The following is a 27,730-nucleotide window of genomic DNA, read 5'->3' as shown; positions in this document are numbered from 1 at the left end:
ACCTAACTCCCTCCGGTTGGGCCACCGTCTCTTTCACCTTTACAGATGCTTACTGTGAAAGAGGTACTGTGGGCTCCAAGTGTACAACAATTTTAATTAGCCAGTAGGTAGACAGGAGGGAATTGTCCCCACTCCTGTTTTAAGGGCTGATGAGAGAACTGTCACGAACACTAAGGAAATTAGTGGTAGCTCTGTGGGGTAGTTAGAGCTCCAATAAATGGAGCTCTGTGGTCTTTGCCTTTGCAATTTCCCTGTTAAAGGCTTTTTTTTTTTTTTTTTTTTGACAGGCAGAATTAGACAGTGAGAGAGGGAGAGACAGAGAGAAAGGTCTTCCTTCCATTGGTTCACCCCCCAAATGGCCAAATGGCTGTTACAGCTGGCGCGCTGCGCCGATCCGAAGCCAGGAGCCAGGTGCTTCCTCCTGGTCTCCCATGCAGGTGCAGGGACCCGAGCACTTGGGCCATCCTCCACTGCCCTCCTGGGCCACAGCAGAGAGCTGGACTGGAAGAGGGACAGAATCCGGTGCTCCAACCGGGACTAAAACCCGGGGTGCCGGCGCCGCAGGCAGAGGATTAGCCTAGTGACCCATGGCACCGGCCAGGTTGTCTTTTCTTACCCTGCACCTCCACTGCTGTTAAACAACCAAGTTTTGCATATGTCACAGAAGGAAAGCAGGGACATAGCCTTGGCCAAGACACACTTAGATATTATTCCCCAAATGTGAACTGTCCCCAGCACTAGGTAACTTCCTTCTGTGACACCACGTATCTGGTGATGCAGGCCAAGTTCAGTAGCGCCTCCCACCACCACCCTCTCTTGCCTTTCAAGCCAAATTAATCCTCCTCCTCGCTCCTCCCTTACTTCCTCCCTCCCTCTCTTCCTTTCTTTCCTCACTCTTTTTATGTTTAAATTTTTCTTTTTTAAGTATTTAAAGGGCAGAGACACAGAGCTCTCCCACCCATTGCCCAGGTGCCTGGAACAGCTAGAGCTATGTCAGGCCAAAGCCAGGAACTGGAACTCAGTGCAGGTCTCCCGTGTGGGTGGCAGCACCCAAGCACTTGAGCCATCTTGTGCTGCTTCCCGGGCTGCACATTAGCAGGAAGCTGGGTATGGGAGTGAAGCTGAGACTGAAACCCGGGCACTTTGATATGGAATGGGGGTGCCCAAGGGCGTCTTGACTGCTGTGCCCAATGCCTGCTCCTCTCCCTCCCTCTTTCTTCCCCTTTCTCATCTATGAAGCACTTATCTGGCTACATTTAAGGCAGTGCACTTTATTCAACGTTGAACTTGTGATTCCTGCTTCCAACTCCTTGATAAGCTAGAAGAGATGCTGTACGTATAAATCACTGGAATGCAGTCTTCGTTTAGGACCCCATCTATACATCATGCGCTTGAAGGAATCATGCCATGAGAAAATGCAGAGGAGGAACAGCGGGAACAGAACGTCCCGCTGCCTTTTTCAGTGTGACTGACGGAATGCTCCCAGAACTTGACTGGATGAGAAATTCAGATGAGGCTGGTAGAGACACCAGTGTCTATGGATGTGTCTCTGTAGTTGTTTTCTCCTCTGTGAGGCTGGTCTCTTCCTCTTTGATTCCCTGGCTCTGAAACCAACAGCTGCCCCTCTTCACTCTCCCCTGCCGTCCTTGTCCTGGAACCTGCTGTCACAGCCCCTCACCACCACCCAACCCCCCCTCTGCAGCACACTTTAGTTCTCACCGAAGGCACCCCCCCCCCAATGTGTCTGGACCATTCCCATCCTTAAAGCAAAACAGACCTTCATTTGTCCTTGCTAGGTGTAAAAGTGGAGCGAGGACAAGGACTCAGACCCTTCCCAGGCTTTCAGCTTGTCTGAACATGAGCATTCCCCCCTGGATCCTCTGAACTGGTACAGTGTGAAGGTAGCAGTTACCCCCAGGAAGACCCGCTGAGCTCCAACATTCTGTGAGCTGCAGAGCTGGCAGCCAGCAGCCGGGCGCAGGCCCATTGTCCTCGGGTTCTTTTCTGCTGAGCTGTTTGTTCCAAGTTCCATCCTGCTACCTAGGCTGGAAATTCCACTCGCGCTCAGCTCAAAGGAATGCAGCTCGGAGGCCAACGAGCTCACCAGGAGATGGGTGGCTGGAATCTTCTTCATTTGTGGTTTCCTCGCCAACATCTGAGAGGCAGACTCTGCCCTCCCTTCTCCACCTGGGGAGCAGCCCCACTCCCCCCTGGGAGGACTCTCCTGACTTGGTCTCTGGGCTTCAGAAGCCCAGTCCCTGTTTGACCTGCTGTGATACTTGGTGCCTTCCTGGTATTGTGACCCACCTTTGTCCAGGAAAGAGCCACATGAAACTGTGCTCACACAGATGTGCCCTGCTGTGGGACATGACTCAGTGGACCCCACCCTGCCCTGGCTGCAAGCAGCCACTAGCTCCCAGCATACACTCACAAATCAACCCGCGGATGACTGATTCGGCTCCCTGGAATTGCTTATATGGGGAAAATTGTGCCCTCACTGGGGAGGAAGGAGCATTCCAGTTGCCAGACTGACACCAGTTATTAATGACCACGTTGGTATGTAGACGTATGCCTCGGCCTCCCACGAGTTGAATGGCTGGATTTTATTTCTCCAGACGGAAAAGTCCCCTCTGACACAGACTGCACTGTGAGCCAGCTTTAGCTCTGTGGCAAATTCACCAAGGAAAAGCTTATCCGGGTGGCCTTTTGGGGAACCAAACAAGTGACTGGCATGAAGCAAGACCTTCTGAGTCAATCATTTTGACCACAGAGAGCAAGAGGTATAATTATGTTGCTGGGGTGTCGTGTCCCTAGCCCAGCTCCACTCCTGATCCTACTCCGTGGCCCAGTAAGTAAATGTGAACTTGTCTGGCATTTCCTTCGTCTGACTCAGAGCCCTCCCAGGCCTTGTTACCGGGTCAGTAGGTCAATGGGACTGTCTTCATCCTGGGCTCAGGAAAGCAGGAGCTCTTCCCCGTGCCTGTCAAAGGCAAGTGCTTCTCTGTGTGTCAGGCATCCCACTGCTTGCTCCACATCAAGTGCGTGCTGTCTGAGTCAACCGTGGTGGCGGCCACAGTTCTGATTCCCTGAGGAGGCCATTTAACTTAGCTGTATCAGGGCTTTTCTTCTGGAAAGTAAGGATGAGAAGTGTGCCTACTTCTAGAGCTGTGAGGATAAAATGAGGGGAGGAATTTATTTTTATTTATTTTTTTTTTGACAGGCAGTTAGACAGTGAGAGAGGGAGAGACAGAAAGGTCTTCCTTCTGTTGGTTCACCCCCCAGTTGGCCGCTACAGCCGGCACGCTGCGCTGATCCAAAGCCAGGAGCCAGGTGCTTCTCCTGGTCTCCCATGGGGTGCAGGGCCCAAGCACTTGGGCCATCCTCCACTGCCCTCCTGGGCCACAGCAGAGAGCTGGCCTGGAAGAGGGGCAACCGGGACAGAATCCGGTGCCCCAACCAGGGCTAGCACCCGGGGTGCCGGCACCGCAGGTGGAGGATTAGCCTAGTGAGCTGGGGCGCTGACCGAGGGAAGGAATTTAACATGAATGCCCGACAGACAGGAAACCCAATTCATGTTACAGTGAATGTTGGGGATGATGAGGATGACAACAGTGATGATGAAGGTGTGTCCTGTGTAACGCTAAGGCTGTTTTGGTAATTCTCCTTTATTCTGTCATTCACTACTGAATCAACCTAGTAAGCCGCAGCGCCGGCCAGAGCATTGTTTTTTAAATAATCTACCTTCTCTTGTAAAGCCTTAAAAGAAGCCAAATGGGAAAACAGGTGAGATTGGCATAAGGAGAGAGGAGGCTGGTACTAAAAATGTGCGTCTTAGGGCTATGGAGGGTTGCTTTGGGGGGTGGGGAACAGAGTGTCTTTGGGTTTTCCCTGAATGATGTCACCAGAAAATTCCTGTTTCAATCACTGATGATGACAATAATGTCTTCAGGGCCAAGGCCAGATTCTTGTCCCAGGTCCTCACAACCTGGTGAACTTGAGCAACATAAATAAGCCTATCTCCTTGCGTCTAGAAAGCGCCATGCTCCTGCAGAGCACCCTCCCTGTCCCAGCTTTGGATCTTCGCACAAGGTATTCCCTCTTCCAGGAATGTCTATCTGTAGAAAACCCGTCACCTTCTACCCCTTCCCAGGTGCCCGCTATTGGGAGTAAACTCTGTACCTTGCATGTGCACCTAGGTCTTGCACCTCTCAAATATGCATGCTAGCTACACATGTCACCTGGCCCCTGTCTTCTGGCTGTAAATCTTTGGGAGGTGGGGAACCTGGGTCAGTGTTTTCCCCTAAGTATAAAATCAGTAAGATGGATTGACAAACTCCGGGTGATGTCACAATATGGGGTGCCACACAGCATCGCCGTGTGCTTATTAGTAAGTCCCCAATATTAACAAGCCTGTGTGGGTTCTTATTTCTGAATACCAGCATAAATGAACGAGGCAGCATGAGACGTTGTAAGCTTTTTATTCAGCGGGAGAAATGCATAGGAGAGTGAGGACGTTAGTCAATCTAGGAGAGGGAAAGTCTGGAATTAGGTTGGAGTTCATTGCAAGCAGAAAGCAGGCCAAGAGCCACGTACAGCGGGCGTTTTGAGCAGCTATCCACAGCTTATCACGGCAGCGAAGCAGAGGCAGGGAGTGATTTTGGGGTGCTCCTTGCCTTTTAAAAGGGGAGTGTTTAGTTAACCTGATTGGCCAGTGGACACACAGGTGTGGTCAGGTCACATGAGGTCACACGGGCATGGTGAAGGCATGGTCTTCCAGCTTACAAACCTGATCAGTTATATCCTGTATGCCTGCCTACATCACAGGGACTTGATCAGCTCTTCTCACACAGACCCTGACAGTGGGGCCCTCCAGAACTCCCCAGCAGGAAGGAGGATCAGTGGTTTAGCGGTCATCATGGCCGGACATTCCCCGTGTCCTCACTTGTCCTCCCGAGCCAGCCGTGGCCTCCTAGAACTGCAGTTCCTTGGTTGTCCTGGACTGTGGGGCCTTCCCCAAGTGGGGCCCAGCAAGAGCCCTGGGGTGAGCATGCAGAATTCAGCCTGCTGGCCTGCCCCAAATCACAGGCTGACCCGTACCCCACCCTCAGGCACCTCCTGGCCCCAAAGGGAACTGCTCTCCTATCATTCCCTCCCCTGCCTGCCCTGGTGAGAATCCATTTCCCCAGCCTCTATCCCATTCATCACTGGGGCTGACAACTGCCCTCTGAATGTCTTTCCCATATCAAAAAATCTGATCTGGGTTTAAATCCATTCAGTGACTGCCCTCAGGACAAAGGCTAAAATTCTTAACAGGATTTACAAAGCCCAGAACTCTTAGATAAGAGGATTTACAATCTTTTCAAAATGGACAGGAATCCTGAGACGATCTTGATTTTCCTGGCTATCCGAGCTATTTCAGGTTGATGAGGTCGGCACTAAATTGTTAAAAGGAGACTTGCATGGCCCCTCAGTTCCCAGGGAAATGTGTTTCTCTACCGCGGCTCTACCCTGCCCTGGAACAGCAGGCCAGGTGAGTTGGTACCAAGGTTCATCACAGCTGAGGGCTGGAGGGGGAAGGAATTGTGTAGATGAGATTCCTGGTCTCACCAAAAAACCTCAACAACAGCTCGTGCCCCTCCCTGGAAGTTCTGCTTTATCTTGACATGACTCAGCTGGTTCATTTCTGAATTCCTTTTAATGGGCAAAAAGATTTGGAAGGAAGGTAAGTACAAAAATAAATAAATAAGGGTATGATATGTAAACTTTATTTGGAAGAAGTATGTGGCCATTTAAAAGGAAGGTTTTGGTGGCCAGTGTTGTGCCCCAGGGGGTTAAACTACAGCTTGCAATACCAGAATTCCAGTTCAAGTCCCAGCTGCTTTGCTTCCGATATAGCTCCTTGCTTAATGTGCCTGGGAAAGCGGCAGAAAGGTACTTGGGTCCCTGCCACGCATGTGGGAAACATGAATGGAGTTCTAGGCACCAGGTTTCAGCCGGGATCAGCTCCAGCCATTTGAGGAGTGAATCAGTGGATGGAACATTCTCCCTCTCTCCCTCTCCCTTCCCCCCACCCCTTTCTTTCTTCCTGTCCCTCCCTCCCTCTCTGGCCCTCTGACATTCAAACAGATAAGTCTTCCAGAGAAAGGCTTTAGATGTTTGGTGGCAATACGACACACCACACACAATGTCCTGTTTGGAGGCACGCAGATACCAGTGGAACCAAGAAAAGTGGTACAAGGTGATGACAAGAACATTATAGATTTTGTACCAGTGTGCAGAAGACCAGAGGTCCAGTTTCCATTTCCCCAACCCAGGTGCCACGTGATCACCTGCAATTTCTTGGCCTTCTCTGAACTTCGGATAATAGAGGTGGATGTTTGGTCTGGCTGTGAAGACACCCACATCCCATATTCAGGTGCCTGGGTTCCAGTCCCAACTCTGCTTCTGGTTCTAGCTTCCTAAACACGCAGACCTGGAGATGCAGTGATGGTGGCTCAGGGAATGGGGTCCTTGCTACCCACATGGAAGTTCTAGACTGAACTCCTAATTCCTGTCTCTTGACTTTGGCCCCAGACAGGTGACACTGTATTAGAGAAGAGAATGAATTGTGGTGTGGTGGGCACAACTTACAGATACTCTGCTTCCAGCCCAGCTTCTGGCTAGTGGGTCCTAGGAGACCACAGAGGACGGCTCAGTCAGTGGGTCCTAGGAGACCACAGAGGACGGCTCAGTCAGTGGGTCCTAGGAGACCACAGAGGACGGCTCAGTCAGTGGGTCCTAGGAGACAACAGAGGACGGCTCAATCAGTTGGGCCCCTGTGGCTAGATGAAGTTCCAGGATCCTGGCTTTGGCTTAGCTCAGCTGTGGCTGTTGTGGGCATCTGGGGAGTGAACCAGCAGATGGAAGATCTCTCTCTCTCTCTCTCTCTCTCCCCAGCTCTACCTTTCAAGTAAATTAAAATTAAAAAAATTTTTAGACAATGCTTATAAAAGTGCCAGGCAGAAATCAGATTGGAAATTTAATAAATATTAGTTCATTTCTACTTCTCTAAGTTGTGTGTGTATGTGCATGGACCTGTGTGTAGCCTTTTTATTATTTTGTAACAAAGCTTGAAGGAAACACTTGATGAGATTAAAGACTTAATTCTCAAAATGGTTTCAGTTATGGCTACATAACTGACCTGAAACTTAGTGGCATAGGACAGTACCCATTTCAGTGTATCCAACAAAGTGGCAAGTCAGGAATCCGGGCAAATCTCAGTCAGAGGTTCTCCTCCCTGTGGCTTTGGCTGAGCCACCAGCAGCACTTCCCTGGTGACTGGGCTGGTGTGGACCATCAAGGTACCTTCGTCATTCACAGATCTGGTGTCTCGGCAGGAATGTCGGAAGGCTTGGCTTGGCTTGGCTGCATCTACAGGTGTGAGAGCCTGCCTGTGGCTCCTGCAGTCGGCAGCCTCAAGGCAGTAGGACTCTGACATGTCAGTTCCACACTTCTGGGCCCGTGTCCACTGCTCTAGATGAGAGCACACACAGGTTGAGAGATGTCTTTTTTTTTTTTTTTTTTTGGTAAAACTGAAGAATTTAAAAATGAATATATTTTATTTTCTTTTTAAAGTATTTATTACTTTTAAAGGTTGAGTTACAGGGGAAGAGGTAGAGCCACAGAGAGAAATTCTCCATCCTTTGGTTCATTCCCAAATGGCTACCATAGCCAGAGTATGTCAGGCTGAAGTCAGGACCCTGGAACTCCATCTGGGTCCCCCACATGGGTGGCAGAGACCCAAGCACCCAGACCATAATCTACTAACTTTCCATGTGTGTTAGCAGGAAGCTGCATGTGAAATATGGCAGCCAGGATTCAAATTGGCACTCGGCTGTGGGATGCCAGTGTGGAAGAGGTGACCCAACTCAGCTCCACATTGCTAGCCCCAGAATGATTTTAATTTGATAAATGGTATAATCTAAAAATATGACGCATGTACCATATCTTATGGTAAAAACATTAGAAGCTTTCCCACTGAAATAAAAAGTGATAGTAGGAAGTCCATGGTCAGCTGTACAAACATCTTATTAGCTATGTAAACTGAAAAATAAAGAGATAAAAAATGGAAAAGAAGGCATTAAGCTGCCATTACAATATCATGTGACTTAAAAGTGTAAGAAAATTGATTGATATAAATATAGGAACCAACAAGTTAGGTCAAGCTTTATAGATGAAATAATACCTTCTTCAGGGGCCGGCGCTGTGGCTGAGCAGGTTAACGCCCTGGCCTGAAGTGCCGGCATCCCATATGGGCGCCGGTTCTAGTCCTGGCTACTCTTCCGATCCAGCTCTCTGCTATGGCCTGGGAAAGCAGTAGAAGATGGCCCAAGTCCTTGGGACCCTGCACCCATGTGGGAGACCCTGAGGAAGCTCCTGGCTCCTGGCTTCAGATCGGCGCAGCTCTGTCCGCTGCAGCCATCTGGGGAGTGAACCAGTGGATGAAAGACCTCTCTCTCTGTCTCTACCTCTCTCTGTCACTCTGCCTGTCAAATAAATAAAATAATCTTTAAAAAAAAGAAATAATACCTTCTTCAGACAATATAGTCTGAAAATGTGACAGAAAAAGCAACTTGTCTATCATAGCAACAAGGCCTATGAAAAGCCCAGGGATCACTAAGAACTGTTGGCCTGGGGATGTTAGGAAAATGGCGCAGTTTTATCTATGGCACGATCTACACCCTAACACCATCCTAGCCTCTAGCCCCCACCGCCATTGCTGCAAGCCAGGTGGCCACAAGGCCCAACCTAATGGGATTCGATACTCCTGCTTCCCTGCCCGCCCTCAGGCAAAGTTCTCAAAGGACCTGCTCCTGAACCCGTGGCTCTCTTCTCTCCTGCTGTCGGCTCTCTCTTGCTCTCTTCTCTCTGCGCTCTCTGCTCTCTCTCAGCTCTCTCTTCTTTCCTCTCCTCTCTAGCCTCTCTCTCGTCTCACTCTCTCCTCGCTAGCTCCTCTCCTCTCTGTCTCTCTCTCTTACACTCTCCTTCTCTCTCTTTTTCCTTCTTCGTCCCTTCCCTCTGGCCTGCTGGGTTTTCTCCAATAAACCCTTTCCCTTGCTCTAGTGTCTGGTCTGTTTTGTGACTATCTTAAAGGGGCTGGCGCTGTGGCGTAGAAGGTTAAGTCTCTGCCTGCAGTGCTGGCATCTCATATAGGCACTGGTTTGAGTCTCAGCTGCTCCACTTCCCACTCAGCTCCCTGCTAATGCCCCTGGGAAAGCAGCAAAAGATGGCCCAAGTACTTGTGCCGCCTCACCCATGTGGGAGACCCAGAGGAAACTCCTGGCTCCTGGCTTCAAATTGGCCCAGCTCTGGCCATTGAGGCCATTTGGGGAGTGAACCAGTGGATGGAAGAGTCCCTCTCTGTCTCTGTCTCCTTCTCTCTCTGTAGAAAAATGCCATCCTATTAAGTGGATGTTGACTGAAAACATGTGGCTAAGAAGGGGAGCATGAGGTAGAGAACTATGACTCAAATCTCCTGCACTTACTTAACTTTTCCAAGTCTCTCATTGCCTCATCTGTGAAACTGTAACAACCCAATAGACTGAGGGCCGTAACTGTAAGAACCCAATAGACTGAGGGCTGTAAGAACCCAATAGACTGAGGGCCGTAACTCCATAGGAGCTGCTGGTGTACACAGCAGTCACTCAACAGATTCCTGTTCCTCCTTGGTCTTTTTTTAAAGGTAGACAATCTGCATCTTTTAAAAAATGCACATATTTATTTACTTGAGAGGGAGGAGAAAGAGAACAAATTGAGAGGACTGCATACTCCCATCACTGTCACTCCCTAAATGTTGGCAAAGGCCAGGGCTGGGCAAGGCTGGAGCTGGGGGCACTGGTACAACCACCTGAGCCATCATCACCTGCTGCCTCCCAGGGTCCCCATTTGCAGGAAATTGGAGTTGGGAGCAGAGCCGACTCGAACCCAGGCACTTTGGTATGGGACATGACTCCCAGCTGGCATCTTCTTTCTTTTTTCTTTTTCTTTTTCTTTTTTGACAGGCAGAGTAGATAGTGAGAGAAAGAGAGAGAGACAGAGAGAAAGGTCTTCCTTTTGCCGTTGGTTCACCCTCCAATGGCCGCCGCGGCTGGCGCACTGCGGCCAGCACACCGCGCTGATCCGAGGGCAGGAGCCAGGTGCTTCTCCTGGTCTCCCATGGGGTTCAGGGACCCGAGCACTTGGTCCATCCTCCACTGCCTTCCCGGGCCACAGCAGAGAGCTGGCCTGGAAGAGGGGCAACCAGGACAGAATCTGGCGCCCCGACCAGGACTAGAACCCGGTGTGCCGGTGCTACAAGGTGGAGGATTAGCCTAGTGAGCCGCGGCACCGGCCTCCCAGTTGGCATCTTAAGTACTAGGTCAAACTCCCACCTCTCCTTTGGTCTCTCTCTCTCTCTTTTAAGATATATTTATTTTGAAAATCAGAATTGCAGAGAGAGAGAAAGATCGTCCTTTCACTGGTTCACTCCCCATATAGCTGTAATGGGCAGCATGGACCAAGCCCTAACTCAGAGCCAGGAGCTCTATTCAGGTCTCCTCCATGGCTGCAGGGGCCCAAGCACTTGGCCATCTCCCGTTGCTTTTCCCAGGCCATTAGCAGGGAGCTGACTCAGAAACGGAGCAGCCGGGATACAAACCAGCATTGATATGGGATGCTGGCGCTGCAGGTGGCCGCTTTCCCTGCTCTGTACAACACCAGCCCCTCCTCTTCGATCTTTGAAAGCTGGGCCCCAGGAATCCATTCAGGCGGAGTCTTTATAGGGCCTGGAGGAACAGAGATTATATCATCAGTTACAACCTCAAGTAGAGGTCATGAAACCCATATACACAGCAAATGACAGAAGTATGATACAGTTTAATGATTTTTTTTCAGGTTTATTTATTTGAAAGGCAGAGCAATAATGAGGAGGGGGGAGAGAGAGATTTTTCATCTGCTAGTTCACTCCCCCATATGGCTGCAAAGGCCAGATCTGTACCAGGTTGAAGCCTGGAGCCAGGAACTCCCTCCACATGGATGGCAGGGACCCGATACTTGGGCCATCTTCCACTTCTTTCCTAGGTGCATTAGCAGGAAGTTGGATCAGAAGCAGAGCAGAACTCAAACCAGTGCTCTGATGTGGGATGCAGCTGTCACGCGTGACAGGTTAACCCACTGTGCCACAATGCCAGCCTTGGTCTTAATTGCTTTTATTTTTGATTCTAGGATGGGATAACATTTGCTCCCATAAAGTAGGATAAGATGGATGAGCTCAGAAAAGAATGTTAGTTTTATAAACAAAGGAGAAGAAAATAGAAACAAAGGAACAAAAAGTGGGTTGGTCTTTTCAAAGTTATTCTCTTTGTAAGGCAAATACAGGAGACAATAGGAAGAAAGTAATTTGTTAGTGTTGGGTTCCTTAGGTTAGCTTTTGGCCTAAGGAGTAAAGTAATGGGAATGTCACTATCTGGCCAACTGGAACTTGGCTGCTGCCTCACTAGTCCTGAAGGTCAGGTCCATGGCTCACTTTCAGCTTGGTGACCGGGAACTCTAGTGTGACTGACTCCATCTTGATTTTTAGCTTGGTCTGTTGGGGCCTAGTGCAGGAGCTTAGTCCAAAGCAATGTTCCCCTGCAGTTTGTATTGCGCACACATAATTGCGAGTTGACTTGTTCTCTCAATAAGCACTTGTCGAGCACTAGAAAGTAAGACATGGCGCCCACTCTGAAGCCCAGGAGCTGGCTCAGGAGACAGAGGCCCACAAATAACTGTTAGGTAGGAAGTCAGAAGTGAGCTTATGTGTGTGTGACAAGGGCCTAAGGAACTGACTTCTTTTTTAATTTTTTTTTAATTTTTTGACACGCAGAGTGGACAGTGAGAGAGAGACAGAGAGAAAGGTCTTCCTTTGCCGTTAGTTCACCCTCCAATGGCCACCGCGGCCGGCGTAGGTACTTATCCCGGTCTCCCATGGGGTGCAGGGCCCAAGCACTTGGGCCATCCTCCACTGCCTTCCCGGGCCACAGCAGAGAGCTGGCCTGGAAGAGGGGCAACCGGGACAGAATCCGGCGCCCCGACCGGAACTAGAACCCGGTGTGCCAGCGCCACAAGGCGGAGGATTAGCCTAGTGAGCCGCGGCGCCGGCCAGGAACTGACTTCTGCAGCAGGCCAGCATCTGCATCCTGCTAACTTTCCAGGTGCAGCCCAGTATCTGCACCGCAAAGTCCCGCCCAGATCCTGAGGACCTTCCAGGGGGTCCTGCCCCTTCTACCTGGCCTGATAACCATCCTTCCTCTAAGGCGGGGCAACCAGCCAGGCTTCCCCTGTCTGATAACTTCAGGGGGAAAACTCTGAAAGGTATTTACACCCAACAAGTCCTTTGTTTGGGAGAAGAAGGAGAGGGGGAGAGAAAAGGAGGGAAGGCAAGACCCACCCCCTTAAAAGCCCCAGCCTAAATGTGAACTACGCACTCTCTCTCCGGTTCTTTTTTTTTTTTTTTTTTAAGATTTATTTATTTATTTGAAAGTCAGAGTTACAGAGAGAGGAGAGGCAGAGAGAGAGAGAGAGGTCTTCCATCCGATGGTTCACTCCCCAACTGGCCACAACAGCTGGACCTGTGCTGATCCGAAGCCAGGAGCCAGGACCTTCTTCCAGATCTCCCACGCAGGTGCAAGGGCCCAAGGACTTGGGCCATCTTTTGCTGCTTTCCCAGGCCATAGCAGAGAGCTGGATTGGAAGTGGAGCAGCTGGGTCTTGAATCGGCGCCCATATGGGATGCCAGCACTTCAGGCCAGGGTGTTAACCCGCTGAGCCACAGCGCCAGCCCCATCTCTCAGGTCCTGTCTGGAGAGGTGCCCATCCGTTCTTATGGCTGTCCCTACCCTAATAAACCTTGCTATTCTGCTTTCCACTGCTCTGTCTCACGCCTGAATTCTTTCTTGCGTGAAACAAGGACCCTTTGATTCTCCGGTAACATAACTACGCAAACAAACCAGGGCCGGTGCAGAGGTTAACAGTGCCAGGCAGCCTCTATTGACGGTTTAGCTGTGTCACAGCCAATCTTCAACTCTCTGCTCAAGGTTTTTGTCATTATCCCTGCCATTTTACAGATGAGGCAAATGAGACTTTGCTAATTTATTCACTTAAACAGTTGAGCTGGGATTTGAACCCAGCCCTTCCTGTCTTCAAAAGCCAGGGACTCAAACCAGTGCCCATCTAGGGTGTCAGTGCCCCAGGCAGAGGCTTAGTCCACTCTGCCATAGTGCCAGCCCTGGTTCATTCTTACAGTCAGGAAAACACAGCCACCTGGCCAGACCCTTTGATTTTGTGGACTGAGCCTCCCCACCCCCATCAGATTGTTATGTAAAACCTATCAGTTTAGAAATGTTAACAGCTCTAAGATGCGGACAGGCCATTTGGCAACCCGCTTCCTTAGCTATTGCGGGATTGAGGGGTGGTGCAATGAGCTGCTACAACAGGCGGCAGAGGAAGAGCAGAGCAGAGTCCGCCGAGGCCTTAGCTGCTTCAGCCCCTTCTCTGTTTTTACAAAGAAGCCTGGGAAGCTTCTGAGCTGAGTGCAACTGTTTGTTTTTATTTTGTGTGTTGGTTTCCTGGGGAATTCTGGGTTGGGCCTAGCAGCTGGTTGTTGTGCTTCAGATTGCCTAACTGAAAAATATAAATAAAATAAATGATTTTTATTTATGTATTTTCATTTTATTTGAAAGGCAGAGAAACAGAGACACACAGAGAGAAAGAGAGGGACAGAGAGAGGTCTTCCATCTGCTGATTCACTCCTCAAATGCGTGCAACAGCTGGGGCAGGGCCAGGCCAAAGCCAGGAGCCCAGAACTCCATCTGTGCCATGTGGGTGGCAGGAGCTCATCCCTGAGCCGTCATCTGCTGCCTTCTGAGATGTGCTTAGCAGGAAAATGGATTGCGAGCAGAGCAGCTGGGACTTGAGCAAGCACTCTGATATGGGATATGGGCAGTGGCTCAAGTCATGGTGCCACATGGCCACCCCTCTAATTGAAAAATGTTATACAGGTTGATCATCCCTAATCCAAAAACCCACCTCTAAATGCTCCAAAGACTGAAACTTTTTAAGCCCTGACAAGATGCCACAGTGGAAAGTTCCTCACTTGACTTCACATAAAGGGTCACAATCAAAATTCAGGTGCACTAAAAATAGCACGTAACGTTCGTTTAGGCTATGTGCATTAGGTATACGCGAAGCGTGAACGCATGTCAGGTTTACATTCTGGTCCCATCCCCGAGAAGCATCATGTGAATCCCTAATGATACAGGTCTGTTTCCAAACACACACACACACAATTCCAATTCTGAAACACTTGGTTCTGAACATCTTGGACAAGAGTGGCTCAGCCTATACAACCCAGGCCTTTTCAATGGTTAGATGCTTGTTCCAAGGGGGCAGTCTCTTGTAGGTGTTCTGTGTGTGTGTGTGTGTGAGAAAGTTCTTCCTTTGGACTTTCTCGAGAATTAACAGCATATCTTCAGGCCCGTCATTGTCTCTGTGTGGGCCACTGACTCAACTCAGAAACTCGGCTAAAGGGGTGGAGTTGAGGCACAACAGATGAAGCTGCCACTTAGGACACTGACATCCCATATGGGTGCCTGGTTTGAGTGCAGTCCAATTCTGAGTCAGCTCCCTGCCAATGCACCTGGGAAAGCAGAAGAAAATGACCCAAATGCATGGGGCCCTGCCATCCATGTGGGAGACCCAGATGGTGTCCCTGGCTCCTAGCTTCAGCGTGGCCCAACCCTGACTAATGTAGCCCTTTGAGGAATGAACCGGTGGATTGTAGATCTTTCTCTCTCCTTAACTCTGCCTTTTTTTTTTTTTTTTTTAAATTCATTTGTTTATTTGAAAGTCATCACCCATATGGATGCCAGTGTTGCAGGTAGTGGCTTTACCCATCATGCCACAACACTGGCCCCATCTCTGCCTTTCAAATAAATAAAACAAATCTTAAAAAAATTGACTGACTACCTCTAATGTTGTGTTTATTAGCCGACCATGTTAGAAGACAGCATTAGCCTAAGTTGTGTCTGTGAATCTCCATGCATTGTGAAGATAGGTGACACTGAGGAAGACACTGCCATCAGTGGAGTGAGATAAGAATGCTTTATTTGCAGGGTGATCTTGGTCAAGTATCTCTCTGTGTCTCAGTTCCCACATCCAGAAAATGTAGCCAGAAATATTTGCCTTGCAGGGGATTTGTGAAGGTTCAAGGAGATGGTGGCTGTAGAAGCCCTGACACCTGCCTGTGCTTGAACAGAGAGGGAGAATGAAGACATAGAAGCCAAGGAGATACAGACTTGACTCCTGACCCTACCACTTCCAACAGTCGCCAAGAGTGCAGGTAAGACTGTAGGTCAGGCTCTGCTTATGATCTCTTACAACCCTTGCAGCGATTCAGCATGGATGCAGATTTGATTGCTACTGTCCTCACCTGACTCATCAGGAAACCGAGGCACAGAGTTACACAACTTCTCCAAAGCGTCACCTGTAAGTGGTGAAACCAGGACAGATGAATCCAGAGCCTGTACCTTCTGCCTATGTGTTTAGGATAAGCCCTGTAATGCTACTGGTCCTCAGTTTCTACAGCTATAAAATGGGGACATTTCTGTGAGGGTCAGGAATAACATTTGGGGGGGTGCTTCAAAACATTTCTGGGCCGGCGCCGCGGCTCACTAGGCTAATCCTCCGCCTTGTGGCACCGGCACACCGGGTTCTAGTCCCGGTCGGGGCGCTGGATTCTGTCCCGGTTGCCCCTCTTCCAGGCCAGCTCTCTGCTATGGCCCGGGAGTGCAGTGGAGGATGGCCCAGGTCCTTGGGCCCTGCACCCCATGGGAGACCAGGAGAAGCACCTGGCTCCTGCCATTGGATCAGCGCGGTGCGCCAGCCACAGCGCGCCAGCCGTGACGGCCATTGGAGGGTGAACCAACGGCAAAGGAAGACCTTTCTCTCTGTCTCTCTCTCTCACTGTCCACTCTACCTGTCAAAAAAATTTTTTTCTGGAAAAAGTGGAATTCAAAGTCAAGTTTATTTTGGTGCAAAAAAGTTTTGAAATCCATGCACAGTTTTCTCACAATATGCATTTTCCATGAACTGTTTGAAGCACGTGTCTGCAAATGACCATCATGGCAGAGCCCGGTATTTCAGGGATATTAACTATGTTTATTAAATGCTCTATTATGGGTTGAATTGTGTCTCCCCCAAAGATGCTAAAGTCCCAACCCCAGTACTTGTGAACATGACCTTACTTGGAAATGGGATCTTCAAGGATGGTCAGGTTAAGATGAGGACATCAGGGTGGGAAATTTGGATACAGAAACAGCCATGTGCGCAAGAACACCTGTGATGACGGGGGAATGGATCTGGGGCGATGCATCAGCAGGCCCAGGCCCGCAGAGATGGTCTGCAACACTGTAGCAGCCAGGAGAGAGGCCTGGATTCTACCCCGAAACCCTCAGAAGGAACCAATCCTGCTGACTTCAGACCTCCACAGTGTAGGAGAATACTTTGGTTATTATCAGCCACCCGTTTGTGGTACTTGTCATGGCAGCCCTCAGTACTTGCTAACTATCCTAATCCACTTGGCAGGTGTCTCAGGGTGTGCACAGTGGCCTGGGCGTGGGGGAATGCCCTGCACGCAGCCTGACTCTCCATAGATGGTGTCAGGTGAGCAAGGCAGCATGAGGTGGGGCCATGCTCAGTTTGTCAGGGCCCAGCCTACCTCCTGCGGTCCCCCATGGATTGCATTCCCAGCTCTCAAGCTCCCCAGTGCAGGGAAGAAGGTTTTCAGAAAAAGGGGCCCCCCAGGTGAGTGACTCGTACTCAGTGGTGAAATCTCAGACACCATGGGCCTCGCGGTGAAAGATCTCAAGTCCAGGAGAGACCCTCCCGGACTCCGGCAGGAGTGGCGCCTGCAGCCTGTGCGCTGTCTGTGCCAGACAGCAGGGAGCCTTCCGAAGACAAGGCGGCTTCTGCACCCAGGTGAGCACCTGGGGCCTCCAGGGAAATCAGGGAGGCCTCAGAGAGCAGCTGGAACCTGAGAGCTGCCAGGACTCAGGGGCCCAAGGGATCTGTGGTTGCAGCTTGGAAAACAATTAGAGTGGGACTGACTCACCCCAGCGGCCAGGGTGGCCCAACAGTGCTCCCCAGGGACCCCAGCAGCAAAACTCCCTCAGGGTGATTTCCAGGAAAGGAAAAGCAAGCCCCAAACAGATCAGCACAGCTGTGGAGACGGGTGGGCGACTGCTCTGTTGTTTGTGTTGCCTGTCGGGGTCTAACCAACCCACCCAGGGTATCTGATGTTATCTAACAAATCACCCCCGCCCAGTGTGACGCATGGCTGTTTTCTGTGTGGTTTCTGTGGTCAGGACTCCAGGGCCAGCCTAGGTGAGCGGTTCTGGCTCAGGCCCTCTCCAGCGGCAGCTGGGCTTCCGCGGGCGCTGCTGGGCACACACGTGTGGGGGGTTTGCTTCCACGGTGGCCTGCTTACCTTGCTGTTGGGAGGAGGCCTCAGTTCATTGCTTGCTGCTGTCCAGATGCCTCCGTCTTCAGCCCATGGGCCAGAGTGACGTCCAGGACTGAGGAGGGTCTTCAGACGTGAGATTTCGGTGCTAAAACCAGGAAAGTGCCGGGCAGCTCCGGGGCAAGTTGGTCAGCCTGCGTGTGCCTCTCCACAGGGCTCCTCCCAGGGTGAAGCCTGATCTCAGAGAGTGACCAAGGCAGAAACCTCAGGTCTTGTACAGACCAACCTTGGAAGTAACACACCAGCACCAGCACCCAGCACGCAGCTGTTTTCTGCTGGTCTCGTGCTAGCTGGTACAAAGTGTGGGAGGAGGATGCTGGGGTGTGTTAGGAGATGAGGATGCCTGGGCTGCTGTGGGGGCTCCACATTGCCACAGAACTTAGCTTCAAACAACTGCCACGTTAGCTCTCTCCTACCTGTGGGTGGGCAGGCTCAGCAAGGTGACTCTTCTGTTCCTCCTGATGCTGGCTAGAGCTGCACTCGTCTGTGCTCAGTGGGGCTGGCACCCTGGCCCAGAGCTCCCCGCCAGGCTGGTGCTGGTGCAGCTATGGGTTGGACGTTCCGCTGAGGCTGTCAGCAGGAGAGGCCTGGTTCTCATCCATGTGGCCTTTCTACGTGGAAAGGGATGGATTCCGCGAGCTGGTGCTGCAAGAGGGAGAAAACAGAAGGTGCTGGTTTCCCTGAGGCCTGGCATCAAAAGTCCTGGAACATCGCACTCTGCTGCCAAAGAGATAATCACCATATAATTTCAGTACACAGCACCCCAGAATTTTTTCTATGCAAAAATAATCATTTCGTTTTTCTAAAACAGAGTGATTCTGCCCACACTGTATAGTGTGAGCTGTGAGGAGTGGAGAGGGTCAAACAAGTCCTCTCAATGGAGATCCCAGGACGAGGGGTCAGATCATAGCCATTCCTGTGGTTTTTTTTTTTTTTTTTTAAGATTTATTTATTTATTTGAGAGGCAGAGTTACAGACAGAGAGAGGGAAAGACAGAGAGAAAGGTCTTCCATATACTGGTTCACTCCTCAGATAGCCACAACAGCCAGAGCTGGGCCAATTGGAAGCCAGGAGCTTCCTCTGGCTCTCCCAGATGGGTGCAGTGACCCAAGCACTTGGGCCATCTTCCACTGCTTTCCAGGCCTCTAGCAGAGAGCTGGATCAGAAGTGGAGCAGCAAGGACTTAATTCAATGCCTACATGGGCTGCTGGTGCCCCAGCCATAGGCTTAGCCCACTATGCCACAGCGCTAGCCCCAGCCATTCTTGTTTCTGGAGCACCGTGTGAAGGGCCATATGTGTGTCACTTAAATCTCCTATCCAGCTGACGAGGAAGGCATTGTCTTCATTTGGTGGGCAGGGAAACTGAGATGACAGGAGGTTGCTGTCCAAAGACTTAGAGCTACAGTGAGTCCCACATCCGTGCTGGGAGCCACTCGCTCCCTATGGGAACACTTGCTCTCAGGACACGCCTCCCCAAGCCCAGCTGCCGAGATGGGGAAAGCCCAGGCAAAGAGGCCAGGTGCAGACACTTCAGCCCACAGCCCTGTGGAGCTGACAGCTGAGCACCGGGATCAGTTGCCAGCCCCGGGAATGCGTCAGGTTGGAATCTTCAGCCCCACTCAGCCCCTTGATGACTACAGCCACAGCTGCCATCTGACGGAGCTCAGTAGAGTGAAGCCGGTCCTGAGTGGTGAGCACTGGTGAGACCGTGGCTATTTTTAGTCACTGAGTTTTGGCAGATTTGTGCCACAGCAGTGGGCAACCAAAACGGGAGGGAGCTGCTTAACCTCGGACCAGTTCTTCCTGGGGCAGTGGCTGAGTCAGGGACCCCCCGCCGAGATCCTTGCTGGGCTCCGCGCATGAGGGTGGGTCGCATGTGAGTTTTCTTGTGCCCTTCCCCAGCTGGGGAAAAATTCACTGAGTCACAAGACTGGGAGGACAAACTCTGTGTGAATGAGCTAACAGGAATCTGGGCAAGAGTCCCAGAGTAAATCATGTTGATTCTCAGCCCAGAGGAGGCCTTGCCCAGTGCTGTTCAAACTCACGTAAACAGTGCTTTCCAGCTGATTTGCTACTTTCAAAATTTTCCAATTTCAAAAAAGTAACTATAATAAAATCACTTTAAAGCAAACAACAGGCATTTAGCTTCCTGCCGATGCAGACCCTGGGGGCAGTGGTGATGGCTCAAGTAAGTGCCACCCTTGTGGGAGACCTGGACTATGACCCCTGCTTCTGGCTTTGGTCCAGCCCCCTCCCTGTTGTGGGTGTTTGGGGAGTGAACTAGTGGATGAGAACTTTGTCTCTGTGTCTCCAATAAATAAAAGCAAGAGCTGCACTCGGACATAAGCTAAACACTGCACAGCTCCTGAGGGGCATAAGTAGGCTCTTGTCCTTGGGGAATGGTGACCACAGTCCTGGGACACAGAGTGGTGACAAGATGACCTCGAGGGAATCCTCTGTGGCATCTGGACCCCAAACTATATTTCATTTTGGTTTCTCTCTTCCTTTTTTTTTTTTTTTTTTTTTTTTTGGACAGGCAGAGTGGACAGTGAGAGAGAGACAGAGAGAAAGGTCTTCCTTTTGTCATTGGTTCACCCCCCAATGGCCACGGCGGCTGGTGCGCTGTGGCCGGCGCACCGCGCTGATCCGATGGCAGGAGCCAGGTGCTTATCCTGGTCTCCCATGGGGTGCAGGGCCCAAGCACGTGGGCCATCCTCCACTGCACTCCCGGGCCATAGCAGAGAGCTGGCCTGGAAGAGGGGCAACTGGGACAGAATCCGGCGCCCCGACCAGGACTAGAACCCAGTGTGCCGGCTCACAGGCGGAGGATTAGCCTATTGAGCCGTGGCGCCAGCCTTGGTTTCTCTTTAAAGTCTCAATTTCATGGGAAAAGTTTTCATTTGTGTCATGTATGGATTTCTGTAGTTCATGGATTTGCTTCTTATTACTTCTAAGTAATCCTACAATCAACTTTTTTTGAATTCTGTTCCTTCAGTCTCTTCATCTTCACGTTCTAGTACTGAGGTGTCGTGTTCTTCTGGGGGCGTCATGTTGTCTTCCTTCTTGTTTCTTGGATTGCTGTGTTTAATTAGGTGTTTGTGGAGGCACTTGTTGGTTCATTGATTTATCTTTTCCCTGTGATGGCTTGTATGTTTGGACTATGCCCGTGTGGCTTAGCAGAGTGCCTGCTCTTTCAGTGAACACCCAGGAGAGGTTCAGGTCTGTTGGTGTCGTCTCATGCTCATCTCCTCTCCTCCAAGAAGACCAGTGCCCAGGCGCTAGCCCCGGTGGGTACAATATTCATCTGCGCTGCCACAAGAACCACACAAAGGATCCGTGCAGTCCTCACCGTGAACACGAATCCTGCAGCGGTGACCCTCACCAGGGAATCAGGGAGCCCTGAGCCTGGGGAGACACCCACAGTGACTGCTCAAAGTCCCAGCCACACCCTGCGCCCTCCCACACAGCCACAGTGTTTTCACAGTCCCGGCACACAAGCCTCCCACCGTCACGAGCACCCAGCCCCCTGTCAATGCTCCCAGCCAGAACCGGCTTCTCCTCTGTGCTGGTTGCTGGGTGCAAGGACACCAGCACAGCTGTTATGTTTGTCCAAAATGGTGCTGCCCTCTCGGCTAGTTACAGGATGCTGGTGCTGGGCGGCTGGGGAGAGAGAAACATGCCCCCGCTTTTCTTCTCTGGGTTGGCATGGACACTGCCTCCCACCGGCCGCACCCAGACTCACCAGAGGCTCTCCCCGCAGCTCCATCGCCAGTGGCCTGGGCTGCTGCAGTCTGGTCTCACCTCTCTGCGAAGCTGGTGCGGAGTCTCAGCTGCTGGGTCCTGAGTTGTTCGCGTCCACACCTTCCATGTAGGTCCACAGTGCCCCTCTAATTTGCATACAGTTTCCTCTGCCGTTTTCTCCCCAACTTCCCTGAGACTGTAGTCTCTTTCCACCATCTTTGTGGACCCCAAACTAAAATCCAACTCCTCCCTCCCACAGGGCAGGTGAGGAAGCTCAGCGGGCTCAGGGCCTCCTCCAACCGCACTTCTCAGTCCTCTCTGGCCCAGCAGCTCTGATCTCAGAGCATTGAAAGAATCCGGGGAGGATGCAGAGCCTGCGATTTCCGGAGCCCCTCCCAAGAAGATTCCACAAGTCTGGGGGGGGCCGCAGCGTCTTCACTTGAGCAGCAGCCAGGCGGTCTCTCTGTGGATGGGCCCCTGCAACCTCAGCCTCCCCAGAAGTGTGAAGAGAGGACCGGCAGGAATCTCCAAGCCGTACCTCCGGGACCAGATGGGCCTGGGACTGGGCAGAGTCTCCAGAGCCAGGGAAGGGTCTCACAGCCCATCGAGAGCAAGTAGATTTTTTTAAAGGTTTGTTTATTTGTTTGAAAGGCAGAGTGACAGAGAGGAGAGTGAAAGAGATCTTCCATCTACAGCAAGTGGGTTTTAAGTTGAGCTCCCTACAGGGCTGCTGTAAAGTTCTGTCACCTCCACCCCACCAGTTTCGTCTTTTTAGTGCTAATTTATTTTCATCTACTGGAAAAGCAGAGCAACAGAAGAGAAACAGAGAGACCCTCCATCCACTGGTTCACCAAGTGGGTGGGCCAGGCCGAAACCAGGAGGCGGAACTCCATCCTGATCTCCCAGATGGGTGGCAGGAGCCCACGCTCTTGAACCATCATCCCCAGCAGTTTGTTTTACTATAGTAGGTTTCCAAGAAAGCATTAGAAGAAAAGACTTGATTACTAAATGCTCCCCCATATGGTTTTTTAAACTCATACTGGCAAGGAGGAGAGAAATTGGAATCCCTTACATCGCTGGTGGGGATGTAACACAGGGCAACCACTGGCTTACAGTGTGGCCGCTCCTCCTGGGTGGAACATAGAGTGTTACCATCCGGCCAGCAGGTACTCGAGAGAACAGATGGCAGAAGTTCAAACAAGAACTTGTAGGCAACAACTTACAGTGTTCGCAGCAGCAGCAGCAGCACCCCTCACAGTAGCCAAGAGATGGAAATACCTCCTACACCCGTCAACTGATGACTTAGTACACAAAATGTGCTACATTCCAACAGCAGAGAGTATTCAGCCACGCTTCAGCATGGACCAGCCTGGAAAACACGGTAGTGAGTGAAAGACATTAGACAGAGAGGTCACATTTCTATCAGTCCGTTTGTATGAAGTGTCCAGAACAGGCAAACCCAAAGAGACAGATGGCCCGAGGGGTTGCCGGGGCCGGGGCGGAGTAGTGGGGGAGTGGCTGCATAATGGATATGGGGCTTCTTTTTGGAATGATGACATGCCCTGGAACTGGAGGAGATGGTATACTCATTGAGAATATATTAAATTTCAGTTATGGCAAATTTTACAATTTAAACTTAAAAAAAAAAAAACAAACAACTAAGTTGTATTTGAAGGCAGATGGACATGGAGAGTGCTCGCACCTGCCGATTTACTCAATGCTCCCAACAGCCAGCTGGGGCTGAGCCGAGGCTGAACCTGGCAGCTGGGGATGCAACCCGGGAATCCCATGTGGGTGGCGGGGGCCCAGTGACTTGAGCCGTTGCTGCTGCTTTCCTTCTATAGCAGGAAGCTGGAGTCGGAGGGAGAGCTGGGTGTTGAACCCACGTACTCTGATATGGGGTTTGGGCAACTCCTTTTAAAATTATTTGTCTATTTGAGAGGAAGAGAGACAGGGAGAGGACCTGCATGCACTGGTTCACTCCCCAAATGCCTAGAATGGCTAGGGTAGGGGGCTGGCGGACTGAAGCTGGGAGCCAGAAACTCAGTCCAGGTCTCCCACACGGGTGGCAGGGACCCAGCTACTTGAGCCCTCACCGCTGCCTCCTACAGCCTGCCTTAGCAGGAGCCATCACAGAGCTGAAACCACCAGGTGCTCCCGTGTGGCACACAGGGGTCCTAACTGGCAACTTAACCACTTAGGCCGAACACCCACCTCGGTAATGGTGAATTTTATTTGTGTTTTTACCACAAGAAAAATCCCAACACACAGATTTAGAACAACCACTTCATTTTTACTAAGAAGGAAGTTGAAGTCAGAAGAGGAAACAGCCTGGAGAGATCACTCAGTGGCGGCCAGGGCCACTGACCCCGCACCCCCCACCACGGGCTGCCTCCCGTCCTCAAACAAGGCCTGAGCCACACGCCCCCCCACCCCCAGCCCACAGTGCACCTCCCCTCTCTTCTGCACGGCCAGTGATTGCTCCCTTCAAGTGTGATGAACGAAAGGCAAACCCCATCTCGCCTCTTCCCACACACCTGTCTGCAGCTGCAGCCTCCTGGCGGGTGGGGAAGGGCTGGGACGATAGGCTCCTCGCATGGTAGCCATTGCTCAGGTTCCTAAACCGAAACAGAACTCAGCAGCGGAGAGGTGAGAAAGCAGCCAGCTCTGCCTGTGCGGCCAGGGGCTGCCTCGCGATGGGAACGGGGAGGCGACCCCCCGAGTCCTGACGTGACCTGCTCCTCTTAGCCTGGAAGGCCACTGATGCCCGGATTTGGAGTAGTGGAGGTAGCGGGATGAATCCGAACACTGAGGCACACCGTGTGGTGTGTGGTGCAGCAGTGACGGGACGCTCACGTCCCAGATCAGCTCCTCGTTCCAGCCTCCTGCTGAAGCACCCCCCGAGGGGCAGCAGAGACGGCGCAAGTGCTTGAGCCCGTGTCACCCAGGTAGGAGCCCAGGGTGGAGCTCCTGACTCCTGGCTTCGCTTGGCCCAGCCCCAGCTGCTGTGGGTGTCTGGGGAGTGAACCAGCAAGTAGGAGACTGCTGTCTCTGCTTCTCTGCTTTTCAAATAAGGGAAAATAATTCAACATGTACCAATCCGCCAGCAGCGGTGCAGTTTCTGAGTTGGGAAGGAGAGTTTCCACAGGCAGCAGTGGCGGCCCGGAGTGCTTTCACTGAAGCAGCCTGGCCCAGCCGGGAAGGGCAGCCGAGGGTGAGGAGCGTAGGAAATGCTGCAGGCCCTCAGGGCACGGAGCTGAGAAGCCCTGCAGAAGGCGGCCTGCTCTGGCGCTGTTTAAGCCAGTGCTCCCAAAGTCTTTTGACCCCAGAAGTCCTTTCTCCCCTCCTACAACTCATTCATACCCCGGGAAAGCCACGTTTCCGAGAACACTCTGGGAAATGCCGCCCCGATGCCCTGGGGAGGTTGGTTGCGGCCGCCGGGCCCTGCAGCGAGCAGTGATGGGAGAGATGGAGTCTGCTGCGATCACCCAGCCAACACACCCTTGATTGTGCTCGGGCTCCTTCCCACACTGTCAGCCTGTGGTTCTCCCCATGGCAGCAAAGGTGACGCTGACCCTTCCCAGGCATCCTCCGCTGGAGCCCTTCCCTGCCACCTGTGCGAGCCTTCCCTCCACCCGTCCCACAGACGACGGCATCGCCACCGGAGCACAGGTAAAGGGGCCTCTGGCGAGCTCAGGCCTCGGCTGCAGGCTGCAGGCCTCCACACCTGCGCGCTCTGTCCTGCTCTACCGCCCCGATTCCACTTCTGTTCTTGGGAAGTGGCTTGAGGAGCTGTTCTGGGTCTGAAGGCAGAGGCCTTGCTTTCCCGTCAGGAACTGCAGAGGCAGTCCGCCCTCCACACCAACGAGTCTGAGTCTCCTCTCTGCTCTGCAGGACGTGGAGGCCAAGGGCAGCACTGCCCCGTCTTGCTGGCCGTTCCGAGAGAGCCAGAAACTGTCCCAGGAGCCCTCGCCACCCCCACCTCCAGCGGGGTAGGACGGTCCGGGCTTGGGCTGTCCGCTGCTGCTGGCCCCAGGGCAGCCTTCCCCCAGCAAGGGAAGAAAGCAGCGGCTTTGCGCAGGCCCCCAGGTGCTTCCTGGCACGGATGCGTGCGCACATGCGTGTGCTGTGGCGGGTGAGGCCAGCTTCAGAGCCGCTCTGAGTCGCCAGGCTCAGGGCCCCCTCGGGCATACACCCGGGTCCCGTCTGCCTTCCTGCGCAGGTGGTGTGGTTGGCCCCTGTTTGTCACCTCCAGGTCTCAGTGTCTAACAGGCCTCGCCTCTTAGGAGGTCTCAGTGTCTAACAGGCCTCGCCTCTTAGGAAGATGTGTGCGCCAGAGCTTGGCCCTCCAGGGGCCTCGGGTGACTATGCTCATCTTCTACTCCTCTGCCACCGCCAGCCCCCAGCCCCGGCCCAGGAAGACAGCGGCAGACACGGGGAGCTGGGCCACCCCAGGCAGGCCACCCCTAGACCTGCAGGCCCCGCGCGCCCGCAGGTGCCCGTTGAGTTGAAGGCTGGCCTCTGCAGCGGCTGAGGACTGTTCTGGGCACGGAGTGTTGGGGTGGGTGCTGATTGGGTGGCAGTCGCTGCTGGGCGGCTCCTCACACTTTCTCTTCTCTCTCCCCATGCTTTCCTTGCCATGCCCGTTTTGTAACTGACGTGTGTTCTGTTTATCAGACAGAGGTCTCCCACATGGGTGGCAGAGATCCAAGCACATGGGCCATCACCTGCTGTCTCCCAGGATTCGCATTAGCAGGAAACTGGAACTTGGAGCTGAACTGGCACTCTGATACGGGATTCAAGTGTCCCAAGTGGTGTCTTAACTACTGTGCCAAATGCCAACTCCTCTCTGACATTAAGTGTTATATAATTTTTTAAAAAAGATTTATTTATTTATTTGAAACAGAACTCAGAGAGGAGAGATCTTCTATCTGCTGGTTCACTTCCCAAATAGTCACAGCAGTTGGAGCTGGGCCAATCTGAAGCCAGGAGCCAGGAGCTTCTTCTGTGTCTCCAATGCGGGTGCAGGGGCCCAAGGACTTGGGCCATCTTCTACTGCTTTCCCAGGCCATAGCAGAGAGCTGGATCGGAAGTGGAGCATCCAGGACTTGAACCGGTACCCATATGGGATGCCGGCACTTGGCCCCAATATATAGAGAATTAAACAATGGTAAGTCTGGAACAAAGAAAGGAGGAGAAGGTCCCCTCCATGCATTTCACTCAGCAGAATTTCTTAAGTCCCCACTATGTCCTAGATTTTGTCTTAGAAGAATAAGGTAGTATCTCTCTCTCCTGGAGCTCACGGTCAGTGGTCAAAAAGGGTCGGGGGGAGACATCGGCCACAGCAGTTAAGATGCTGCTTAAGGGGTCGGCGCTGTGGCACAGTGGGTAAAGCCATCACCTGTGGCACTGGCATTCCACATGGGCACCCGTTCAAGTCCCAGCTACTCCATTTCTGATCCAGCTCTCTGCTGTGGCCTGGGAAAGCAGTGGAAGATGGCCCAAGTGCTTGGGCCCCTGCACCTACATGGGAGACCCAGAGGAAGCTCCTGGCTCCTGGCTTTGGATCTACCTAGCCCTGGCCTTTGTGGCCATTTGTGAAAGAAGATCTCTCTCCCTCTCTCTCTCTCTCTCTCTGTCTACTCTCTCTCCCTACCTTCCTAACTCCCTCATTCCCTCTCTCCCTCCCTCCCTCCTTCTCCTGTGTTTTCTTCTCTGTAACTCTGCCTTTCAAATAAATCTAAAAAAAATATTCTGCTTGGGATGCCCACATTCCATAACAGAGTGCCTTGTTTGAGGGCTGGCCCCACTTCTGATGCAGCTTCCTGCTAATTTACACACTGGGAAGACATCATGTGATGTCTGAAGTACTTGGGTCTCTACTACCCATGTGGAAAACCTGGATCGGATGGAGCCTGGCTTCTGCCTAGTACAGCTCTGGCTATTGTGGGCATTTGTGGTTGTGGGGAGCAACTCGGACTAGACTAAGTTACTGGAATTAAGACTTATTCTATGCATCTGCTCTCCCACAATGTGGCGCTGGGAGAGGACGAAACAGCTTCTACACAGCTGCCTCCAGTTCAGCCAATAAACCGTAGGAGCTGCTCCTGATTGGAGGAGAGCAGCGTACTCAGCGTGTGGGTAGCAGAGTTGGGATTGGTGGAAGAGGACTATAAAGGAGGAGAGAGACAACATGCACCAGGAACATCTATCTGAAGGAACACCTGAGCAGCCCCCGAGAGAGCCGGCCGGCGGTGTGCCGCTCCCCTGCGGAAGTGGGGAATGTGGCCCGGGGAACCGCCCTTCCACGGAGGTGGAGGGACTGTAGCCAACCCGGGAAGAACCAGCAGCAAACCCGGGGAGGGCCGAGCAGACAAAAGAACAGCGCAGGGTCCTGTGTCGTTCCTCCACGAAGA

General features: G+C 52.1%; 2 long non-coding RNA genes across 4 annotated transcripts; one reads left to right on the top strand and one right to left on the bottom strand.

Annotated features, from left to right (window-relative positions):
* Window positions 1–15,142: 15,142 nt before the first annotated feature.
* LOC149127227 (uncharacterized) lies at window positions 15,143–17,816 on the bottom strand. Its single transcript, XR_016232957.1, has 2 exons — window positions 17,540–17,816; window positions 15,143–15,538 (listed from the first exon to the last, which is right to left on the bottom strand). It is a non-coding gene; the product is annotated as an uncharacterized LOC149127227 (long non-coding RNA).
* Window positions 17,817–18,500: 684 nt separating this feature from the next.
* LOC149127226 (uncharacterized) lies at window positions 18,501–26,173 on the top strand. Of its 3 annotated transcripts, XR_016232959.1 has the most exons (4): window positions 18,501–19,273; window positions 20,771–20,860; window positions 21,334–21,441; window positions 21,574–26,173. It is a non-coding gene; the product is annotated as an uncharacterized LOC149127226 (long non-coding RNA). The 3 variants fall into 3 exon arrangements; XR_016232960.1 differs by lacking the exon at window positions 21,334–21,441; XR_016232958.1 differs by having other exon boundaries at window positions 20,771–21,441.
* The last annotated feature ends 1,557 nt before the right edge of the window (window positions 26,174–27,730 follow it).

Source organism: Oryctolagus cuniculus, chromosome 4, assembly GCF_051225735.1.
Source record: "Oryctolagus cuniculus isolate XC-2025 breed Fujian yellow rabbit chromosome 4, ASM5122573v1, whole genome shotgun sequence".
Classification (NCBI taxonomy): Eukaryota; Metazoa; Chordata; class Mammalia; order Lagomorpha; family Leporidae; genus Oryctolagus; species Oryctolagus cuniculus.
Note: the sequence above shows the minus strand (reverse complement) of the source record. Positions and strands in the feature narration are given on the sequence as shown.